This window comes from Nesoenas mayeri (genome assembly GCF_963082525.1).
Source record: "Nesoenas mayeri genome assembly, chromosome: 22".
NCBI lineage: Eukaryota > Metazoa > Chordata > Aves > Columbiformes > Columbidae > Nesoenas > Nesoenas mayeri.
This window is the reverse complement of record NC_137572.1, coordinates 6216361-6226310: the sequence shown is the minus strand read 5'-3', so window position 1 is coordinate 6226310 and position 9950 is coordinate 6216361.

Below are 9950 nucleotides of genomic sequence, written 5' to 3'. Positions count from 1 at the left end.
GTCCCGCTGCAAACACAAAGGTCACTGTGGCAGCAGGAACAGGGCCTCAGAGAAAGAGCTTCACAAGCAGAAGCACAGAAATAAATAGAAATGACCATTTAAATCCACACTCCGAGGCAAAGAGATCGCTTTTGTCAAAGCGGTGCTTTTTGTGGGACTTCACACAAGTTTTAACCCTCAATTTTCACAGCCTCGCGCAAATTGTCTCCTTGAAATACTTTTCAGGACAACAGCAGTGCTAAAAATAAGAGCCGAGAAGAAAAAGTTAAGAGGTGCAAACAGGAGAAAAGAAATGGCTCAGATACAAAAAGAGAGGGACAGCCTGCAAGGTAGAAACATACAGAAGACAGCTCCTGGTGACAAAAGCTGCAAAGGAAAAGGCCCCACTCACAGGGCATTTATTCAGAGGAGATTATGCAAAGAGACAGGAGGACCCCAGCAGGGGCCGGAGGGAAAAGTGCCATGAGAACAGTGGGTACTAATAACCCTTGGAAGGCTTCCAGTCCAAAGGGCTGTACTCGCTTCTTGGCCCAAATCGGGGTTCAACTTGCCTGTTGCACGAGGGTAACCTGAGGTCCCTCAGCTTGCCACTGAGCCCCGGGCGCCAGAGCACAGCGCGGTCCCATGTTTGTACTGGAGGACAGGGGATAAAGGGAGGTCAGGCTGCGCTCCCTGCAGCTCTACGTGTCTGCAGGAACATGTTTTCCAGCTGCAGGTTTTAGCAGTGCCCACTGTGCACCTGGATCCTGGGGTGCGAGAGGTAGTTCAGGACTGTCCTCTGTGCTGCCGAGCTAGCAAAATTGGCTTCAGTATCACTTTGCTCCTGGTACCTTCTAGAGCAAAGGAAGTCGGAAAGCAAGCTGTCCCAGAGAAGTCTTTCCAAGGCTCAGCATCTTGCCAGGAATGCTGTAGTCCTGCACGCTGCAGTTTGAGCAGGGCACAACTGAACCTTGAATCTGACCTGGGAAGAGCAGATTTGATCCCAGTCCCAAAATGGATGGACACACAGACAAGAAATACTGGAGGGCGGGGAGGCGCTTCAAAACAGTGGCAGGCAACAGAGTTAAAAAGACCAAGTAGGCTTTTATAGCAGATAACAGAAAAGTAATCAAGGGGCACAGGAGATGAGAACTTTGCTGAGATTTGAAAGAATGGGACAGACACTGCTGGTCAAGGGACACTGAACAGGTTAGCGGTGGGTGGAGAATTACTGGCCATTAAGGGTAGTTGGAGAAGAGTAAGTACAGCTCCAAGACTTTGAGACAGGTCTGAATGGCCAAACCAATTCTTTACAGGTGTCAATCAGCCTCTTCTGCCCTCGCTGACATGGGACAGCTCTTCAAGCACGTAATGCCTTTTCTGAACTACAGGAAAGGTGAAACATGCCCTACAGTTCAGTGTTCCCATGGCAGGAGCAGTTGCTGAGCTGCATTCTGTGGAACTAAATGTTAATGGTCTGGGTCAAGAGTTTCTGGTATGTGTGTGCGCTGCAGTCTTTTACTGGGAGGAAATTTCCATTAAAATACCTCAGGCACGTTTGAGGACAAGGTTAAGGAAAAATATGCTGTTAAAAGAAAACACTCTCCACTGTTCTTTGTTGTGACGTTCCAGCAGTGCAGCGTGTGGGAGCAGGCGGTTACAATCTGACATGGGCTTTGCCTGGGTGCCTTAGATGCATCCTTTGTCACTCCTGGGGAAAACCACTAATATTTGGCCAAGCTACAAACCTTCATTCCTTCTTCCTCGCCTCAAAATTACATTTACAGAAGCTCAGTGTCACATTGGCACCTCAGAAAACAAGGAGGGGATCAGTGCCCATGAAGACCTGGACTGAAAGCCAGCCCTTGCTGCAATTTAGAGCCTTAGTAGCCAAGGGAAGAATAGAAGCGGAGAGTGTGAGAAGTCCTAGAGCATCCCACAGCAGGCTCTGTGGGTAAACTGCTTGCAAGAGCCCTGCCTTCCCTGCCTGTGAACTTATCCATCAAACAACAACGTTTGCAGCCACCCTGTTTTCACCGCTTACCACCCACTTGCTGGTGCGTGCACGCTGTCAAGCTGGATGATGCATAAATACCTGCGCTATCTTCTGCCTTTATCCATTCCAGGAATACATCTGCCCTGTCCATCACTTCCCCCCATTCCAAAACATCTTTTCCTCTCTTAATCCAAAATCATAGTGCTGCAACTGCCTCTTATGCAGTCTAGGATGCCTCCCACCCAACCCCCTGAACACAGGAGCGTTTAAGACCAAAGAATGAAGGCCCTTTCCCCTTTCTGTTTCACCCTAACATGAGTAATCGGTCAATATTGCAGAGTCCATTAGCATCTAAGGTTTACCCTCCCATGGAGGAGACAGCAATAATTACTGCTACTTTCTCATCAACTTACAGTAAGGACAGTTTTCTTATTATGAGCATGAAACGAAGGTATTTAAAACACCACAACAACGGTACCGCCTATACATCAAAGAGTGAGGATGTTTGTTGTGAATGAGCTGTTTATTCTAAGAAACAATCCTGGTGTGGAGCTGGACAGTGGGAAAGGGCAGCTTGCTGTGAACAGCCCTGCCGCCAGCAGCCCCTCTGCACCCCTCGCCTTTGGAGGGGCAGGAGACATCTCCCACCATTTGCCAAAGGTGAACCCTGCCCGTGCTGGGTGGCTGGAGGGCTGCAGGGACTTCCATGCAGGTGCAGCACCACATGTCTTCCAGATCTCCGCTGATCTCAGTCCCACACAGCTCTGCTGTTGCAGAAACAAGCTTTATCACCGCCAGCGTGGTTCCCCTCCAGCCAACTGCTGAATGAGCAGCCGCAGCGGTTCCCAAGAAGATCTAGGTCCTCCGAGTCGTCCCTGCTTCATCAAATAAGCCTCTTGTTTGCCATTTCAAGTTGCCTTTGCCTTTAGCACCATGTACTCCGTAGGGCACGCATTCAGTGAAGAAGCCATGAAGCAGGCAGGGTGCCGCGGCTGCCAGGGACAACACGACCCAGCTGGGAGGCTGCAGAGCTGAACGCAACTCCAGCAAGCACCCTGTCATGCAGCCTCAGGCCTTGTGCCCCGATCCAGCCAGCAGATGCTGAGCGCCACCGCTCTCCCAGCCTTCGGCAGCTTGCTGGGTTCACCGTGGCTTTCCAGCCCCTGCTGTGGCCCCATGGGGTTTATTTCCCTGGCTGGGCTGGGGACAGCTCTGTGTGCACCTACCGAGTGCCAGGCAGGCTTCTCCTTCCAGCACGGTGGCTACCTGGTTTATGCTGGGTACACGAGGAAATACAGGTGGCGAGTTCTTGCTTCATATATATAATTGGGAGGCTGACCGAAGTCTAAATAAAACAACACCAGTGTTGAGTTAAGCAATACCCTTTAAAACAAAAAGGATGCAAGCCTCCTATGCAAGGCGAGCCTAGTAAAAGTGATATTATAAATCTAAGTGAAGACCTTAAGTAATAAAGGGATATAAATCTAATTAAAGGGATATAAATCTAACTGAAGAAATACACTGTGAATCGAGCCAAAAGGATATCCATCTATGGAAAGCAATGCAAATGCAGTAGAAACACCATAAATAAAATCAAAGCAATATATAGGATGTAATGGAAGCGATCTGAAACTTAAATCAAGGGATATAAATATAGCAAAATGATATAAAGCTAATTAAAGTGATTTATAAAATGGACATTTCGAAAAGAATCACAGCCCACCAAAGATGAGAATAGCTGAAGAGAGGGACAGGATGGGTTTATGAGCAATAAAAACACCTGCAGCTACAAAGAATAAGAGAAGGTTAATTAGGCGCTGTGCTTCAGGGCAACCTGCAGCTGCAGGAGGGGTCAGGAAAGCTCTGAGCATGATGCTGAGCCGCAGCCGCTTCTGACCCACGTTAGATGAACGGCAACAAAGCAAAATGGTGATGCCTGAATGGGGGAAGCAACTGAAAGAAAATAAAGTATTCTGGGGATTGTTTCCCCATTTCGGTTAGAAGCGATGAACCCTCCTTCTCCTTCTCCTCCTTTCTCCTTCTCCTTCCTTCTCCTCCTTCTCCTTCCTCTCACATGTTAAAGGGAAAACTGTCCCAAATCTTCTGGATTTGCAGATGGAGACAGTGGTTAATACTTTTCTCTTAAACTGGAAAAATCTCATTGGTAGTTTCCATTTTAACCCACTTCCACATAAAATAAATGCCTAAGGACCTTCTGGTTTTCACTTAAGCGATTTAATAATGGACCTACGATGACCACAATACAAATAATTAATAAGGCTGTTGCTTGCCTTTGGAAAAAAAAATAATCTATTTCAGAAAACAGTTATATCTGCTCAAAATTCTGTCTTCCTTTAACTAAAAGAGAGCTCTTTCCCTTCATTCTGAATAATAAAATGTCCTCGGTTCAGCTTTACAATTGAGCTTTTTCGTTCCAATCTTATTCCAAAGCAAAGTGCCATATGTTTTATCCTGATGATTTCAAAATGTTCTTGTGATTGAAAGTCATTTGGCGCTGGAGCATCTGCTGGGGTCTGAATTTCAGTTTTGCAGAGTAAAGGAAAATATCTATTTTGTGGAAAGTTACTCAAAACAGCAACTCCCCCCCAAAACCCCCAACTCCAACAAATCTGCATTAGAAATCAGCCTGGAGGGAAATGCAAATGTTTTTCTTGCAGATTTAGCTGGAAATGTTTCCTACACTTTTCTGCAACATCCATGCAAAATCAGGCACAGTCTGTTGGACTGGCGGACCCGCTCAATTAAATAGCTTTAAAAAAGAAGTTAACCAAAATGTCTATTCCCTTAGTCTATGGGCAGAGGCATTACGTTCTGTGTCACCTCATCTTATGTGGTCTTAAAGCTTATTGGAAATAATCTTGTAAATGATAGGATATGATTAATTATATTCTTCTCAGCAAAGCCATGGGGGGGGGTCTAACCATGGGGATTGGCTTGAAACTGGGTTAAACAGCTGGGAATAACCAAGGGAGAGTGACTGAATAAGCCACCCTTACCAGAGCTGTTTGTACCCCACTTCTGTTTTAAGGTGCATCACCAATATTCAAGCCTGATTGATCCAAGCCTGATTGAAATTTCCAAGATGGAAAGAATGAGATGTGACACTTGGAATGAACGAATGAGCTGGAAATTGGAAAATACTTTGGTGACTAAGAGCTCGAAGTTACACACCAACCCCAGCTCCCGAGAGCCCTGGTTCCCACAGCGGCACATCAATGCCTCCTGTGTTCTGCTTTGGCTCTTGGTAACCCTTCCAATTACTTGAAACCAGCAATGAGCCTCATCAGTTGATCACAGCTCTTGACTAACGCTTGTAAATCTTTGCCGGGTGCTGCCAACAAGCCATGAAACTAGAGATGACAGAAAGAAATCCCCCCTGTGCCAGTTCCTCCCGTCCCTCCTGCAGCTCCCGAGCGCTGCTGCTGCTGCTTTGGCTCCAGCTCCCGGTGCTGTTGCTGCTTTGGCTCCAGCTCCCGGGCGCTGTTATTCTGACGTGTGGCTCCTGGAAGCAGCCCACCCTCCCTCGTCTCTATTTTCCTAGCTCAAGGCCCTCCTGCCTGATGTCCCTTGCAGGCAGCAGGATGGAGACGGGCCAAGGGACAATCTGTTCCTCATTGAGGTCATCCTGCAGCTCGCTGCTGATGTGGCGTTTGGGGGATGGAACAACAACAGCAATGAAAAAAGCAAAAGAAAAGGAACAAAAAGATCTCTTCCTTGCCTGGCTGCCGGGAGACTGATAAAGCACGAGAAGGACAAGGCCAGCAAAGGAAACCTAACTCTTTCAAGTAACCCTTTACACCATCCATCCTGCTTCCAGACCAGTGGCTCATAAACATGGCACCTCACCAGCTGGGCACAGCACCAGGACTTTAGAGGAATATTTTCCATATCCCTAGTCCATCTTTCCAAGGTCCTTTCTGTTTTGTCTCTCACCCGGTTATTTCAGAGCCGGGGCTCCCCCAGCATGCTGGGAAGCTCTCCGTCCCCGCGGGCCAGCCGAGCTGCTGGGTCGTTTGAATGATCAGATAGTTTCTCTGACTCTGGTGAAAAATCACAGCTGTCTGAGAGTTTCCTGTTGCTTTGCCTCCCCATTAAGGAGGTGGAGAAGGCAGGAATACAAAAGCTGAGAAGCCTTCAGATTTGGGAAGCTTTTCTCCTCCCTCCAGTGCATCCAAGATGCTTCTGCCTTCCCTTTCTGTGGCACGTGGGAGAAATCAGCGGCATCTTTTGAGAAGCTACCTGTTCCCAAATCCCAGAGCTCCCAACCGTCTCTCATGAAGAACTGGGCTCTGAATTTCAAATGCCCTGAAGTCCAAAGAGCTTTTTGGCTCAAACTGATTGCTCTGGAGTTTGAGATGTGTCTCTCAGTCTAAAGCCAGAGCCCAGCCTATTAGATAGTGCTTCGTGGAAGCAGGGAAGCGTGAAAGGAAACAGAAAGGGGGCACGAGAGCTGAGGTAAGACAAGAGCTACCACTGGGAAGACTGGAAATTCCCCTTTGTGTGCCCAAGATGCTGTGGCATGGAGCTCAGACCAAGGACAAAGAAAGATGGTCCTGCTCGCAGCTGCCCTACCAACCACTTCCAGGCTGGGCAGCCCGCGAGTCACCAAGAGTGCCAGACCTAAGAAAATACATCACACTGTTTGTGGGGTGGCAAAGGAAGTCTGCAGCCCAGAATTAATTGAGCATCTCTCAGCGCTGCAGGAAAAATCACCTTGTGTTCTCTTCACAGCTCTTGGGGCAGGATTGCAAGAGAACAAGAATCCCTGACTGGGATGGAGCCACAGAAGGGTCAGGGCAGCCTTGTCTGTATTAGTGAGAAAAGAGATCCCTTTAGCTGGAGATAAGAGGCACTGAGCACAGCAGGAGGCAGCCAGAGCCTGGCACTTTGTGCTCTGCCTGTTCAGAGCAGAGGAAGGTGAGCAAAAACTCACAAAGCACATCTGCACAGAGGGGCCCCCTCCCTGCAAGCACGCTCAGAAAAGGCTTGTGCAACAGGGGGCTGGATTAGTGGGGAAAGCTGCAGCTCTGGTGACGCCAAGAAGGTTTGTGGCAGCACTGGCAGCAAAATCTGCCTTGTGGAAAAGAAATCTCCCCTTCCTTCTCAGTGATGCTGCCACTGCCTGCCCCCCGGAGCAGCTGGGGGGTCTGTCCCAGCCCAGCGATGCTGGGGGTTTCCCTGCTCCGCTCCCATGAGAAGAGGCCAGCCCAGCTGTACCAGGAGGTGAAGAATGACCCTTGTTCCCCAGCTCCAGGAAACCATCCCACTGGTTTATGATTCATGGTTATGGAGTGTGGAGGTTGGTACGTGCATGTAGCCTCTTGCATGCTAATAACAGCTGAGGATGGAGATGGGGGAGGTGGGAAGCGTAAGGGGATGAATTCCCATTCCCTGGTATGAAGAGATTGAGACAGCCCGCTGAGTCAGCGCAGGGTCAGCAGGATGAGGCCAGACAGGCTTTGATTCCCTCAACAACTGGCTTTCAGCTGGTGCTTGCCCACCACCCAGCTCAGCCCCTGGCACAGGGACCATGTGTGCAAGGGGACCCAGCTCACCCCTTTGCCTCTCTTTCTCCCTGTAACCTTAGCTGGAGCCCTTCCCCACAATCACGTGGCAAACGTGGCTCTGTTTCAAGGGACAAAGTGCAGGAGTTTCTCATTAACAGAGAATGAAAACTGCCTGCTGTGATCCAGCTGCAGTAACGCTGCTGGAGGAGGGAGAAAGAGCCCTGTGGAGGAAGAAGGAGGTGGAAAAGGAAATCGAGCAAGCACAACTGCCTTCCAAAGCCTGAGCCAAGAGCTCTGAGCCTGGTGGTGTTGCCCCTGCACTCCTTTCCCCACGCACCCCGCTGAACCCCCGCTGACCCCAGCGTGTCGTGTTGGAGAGGACCTTGTTCTGACCTCCTTGAGGGATCGCAGCTGCAATGACCTTGACCTCAGTGCAACGCCCAGCAAAACCGCTTTGGATACACAGCGTCCTCCATCTGGGACTCCCCTGTCTTCCCAGACACCTGCAGCCCATCCCAGGCTGTGGGGAGCAGGGAGAGCACTGCCTTCCCAGGGCGCTGAGGAGCAGGGGGCTGAACAAGGAGCAGGAGAAAGGGAAGTGGTTGCTGCGGTGTTTACATCTGCCCCTGTTCTCCCCACCACCCAAAAAGGAGAAACTGAAATTTTGATTTCCCTGAGGCAGCTCCCAAAGAAATTACTTGGCATTCAAAGGAAAAGGCTTATTTATTTTTTTTCCCCACCTACAGACTTGGCTACAAAAGCAGCCTCTCTGCAAGAGGAAAAAAAACCTATATTGTCTGCTAGAGCCCACTGCTGCCAAACGGATGGACCCACGTGGGCCAGGGCTGCGAGTAGGAGTGAGATGGGGCAGGAATAACGTCACCCTCTATCTGGTGTCCGGGTTGCCTGAGCTGGGGGTGATGCACAACTGGAAAGGTCAAATCTCATAACAGCCTGAAGAGGGGGATCTTCCTCCTAGGGGAACTAGGGGAGGAATGAGGAGCATCTGATGAGCAAATAGCCAGATGGTTGACAGTGGGGTGGGAGTCATGGGGCAGTGGGATAATATTGAGAGGTATTTAGCCCAGCTTCATACCAGTGGGGTCACTGACTTGCACGTGGCTTTCTTATACCGCAGGGGAAAGGAAGTTTTATGGTAGGATGTGCTATGTGCACAGTTCCCATGGGAATTGTGTTTGTTTGTGGCTGTTTATGGCAAAGTGAAACAAGCCACTTTCCTTTTACCCCCAACACTTGCTGGCACTATGCAGCGAGCTAACCCAAACCGAGCAAGGACCTGGCAGCATCTGCTGCACCTTTTCCTATCCCCCCCTCCCCAAGGGAAGCTACAGACAGTAGGATCATTCCTGTGCTGTCCTCCCTGCAAACACCTCCGCTCTTCCCCAGAAAGGCTGGTGCTGTTGGCCAGGGTGGCATGCTGTTCCCACCTCCTGGTGGAACCTTTTGTTGGGGGTGAAGGGCAGGTTGCGAGAGACAAAGCCCCGATCCTATTGCCATGGAGATGTTAATTCAAGCTGAGTTCAAAGGAAATTGTTCCAGCTAAAGCTAACAAGGCTGGCAGGAAAGCCCTGCTGTCAGTTGAAAGAGGCCAGCTCCTCGTAAAAGGGGAAAGGAGGTGGGGTCAGAAAGAGGGGCCCCATTCAAAACACAGGCTCCAAATAGACACAATCCTATTCCCTGCCTCCAAGCAAAGCCTCCCCCCACCATCAACACCACCGGCTGTGAAACAAGGCGGCAGAAGATGCCAGGCAGCCTTCTTGTGCATGGACCCTTGCAGGACAGCGCAGGGGATGGAGGAGCTGGGAGAGCAGTCTCTCCCCAATCCATACATTGAGGCTGCTGGGCTCCCTCTGCTCAGGTTACCCTGGTACGGTGTGGTAGACGCTGGTCACAGGTCCCAAGCAAGGCTGGCTGCCTCCTGCTCTGCACCACCAAACCCTGGAGGCAGGGGGAGAGGGAACCCTTGACACTGGTGCAGAGTTCCTGCATTGCTGCCACGCACGCATTAAATACACCGTGGGATAACCAACACCTTCCTCGTGAGGCTGCAAGGGACTGCTCGAGGGCAGGACAGTGAAGGGCAGGACAGCTCTTGCTACTGAAGTCATTCAGGTTTCCACGGAGCCAATGCAGTTTCAGGTTTTAGTGGAAGTATTACATTGGGTGTAATGATTAATCCTGGCAGGTAAGACTTGTCGGCTGCTATAATACCTTGTGTTCATTCCTGGTGTTTAGGGAGTGCTTTGACTTTGAGAGCCGGGGGTGAATATTCACAGCCCCTCTGAGGATGGGTGGGACTGACCTGGTTATTATTTGGCATAAGGGCCCCTAGAGAGCATCTGCAGAGAAGGCAGGCGTGCTCTCCCACACAGGAACATCCTTAAACTGACACCGAGGAGGTGACTCGTGGGGCTGCAAGAAACACA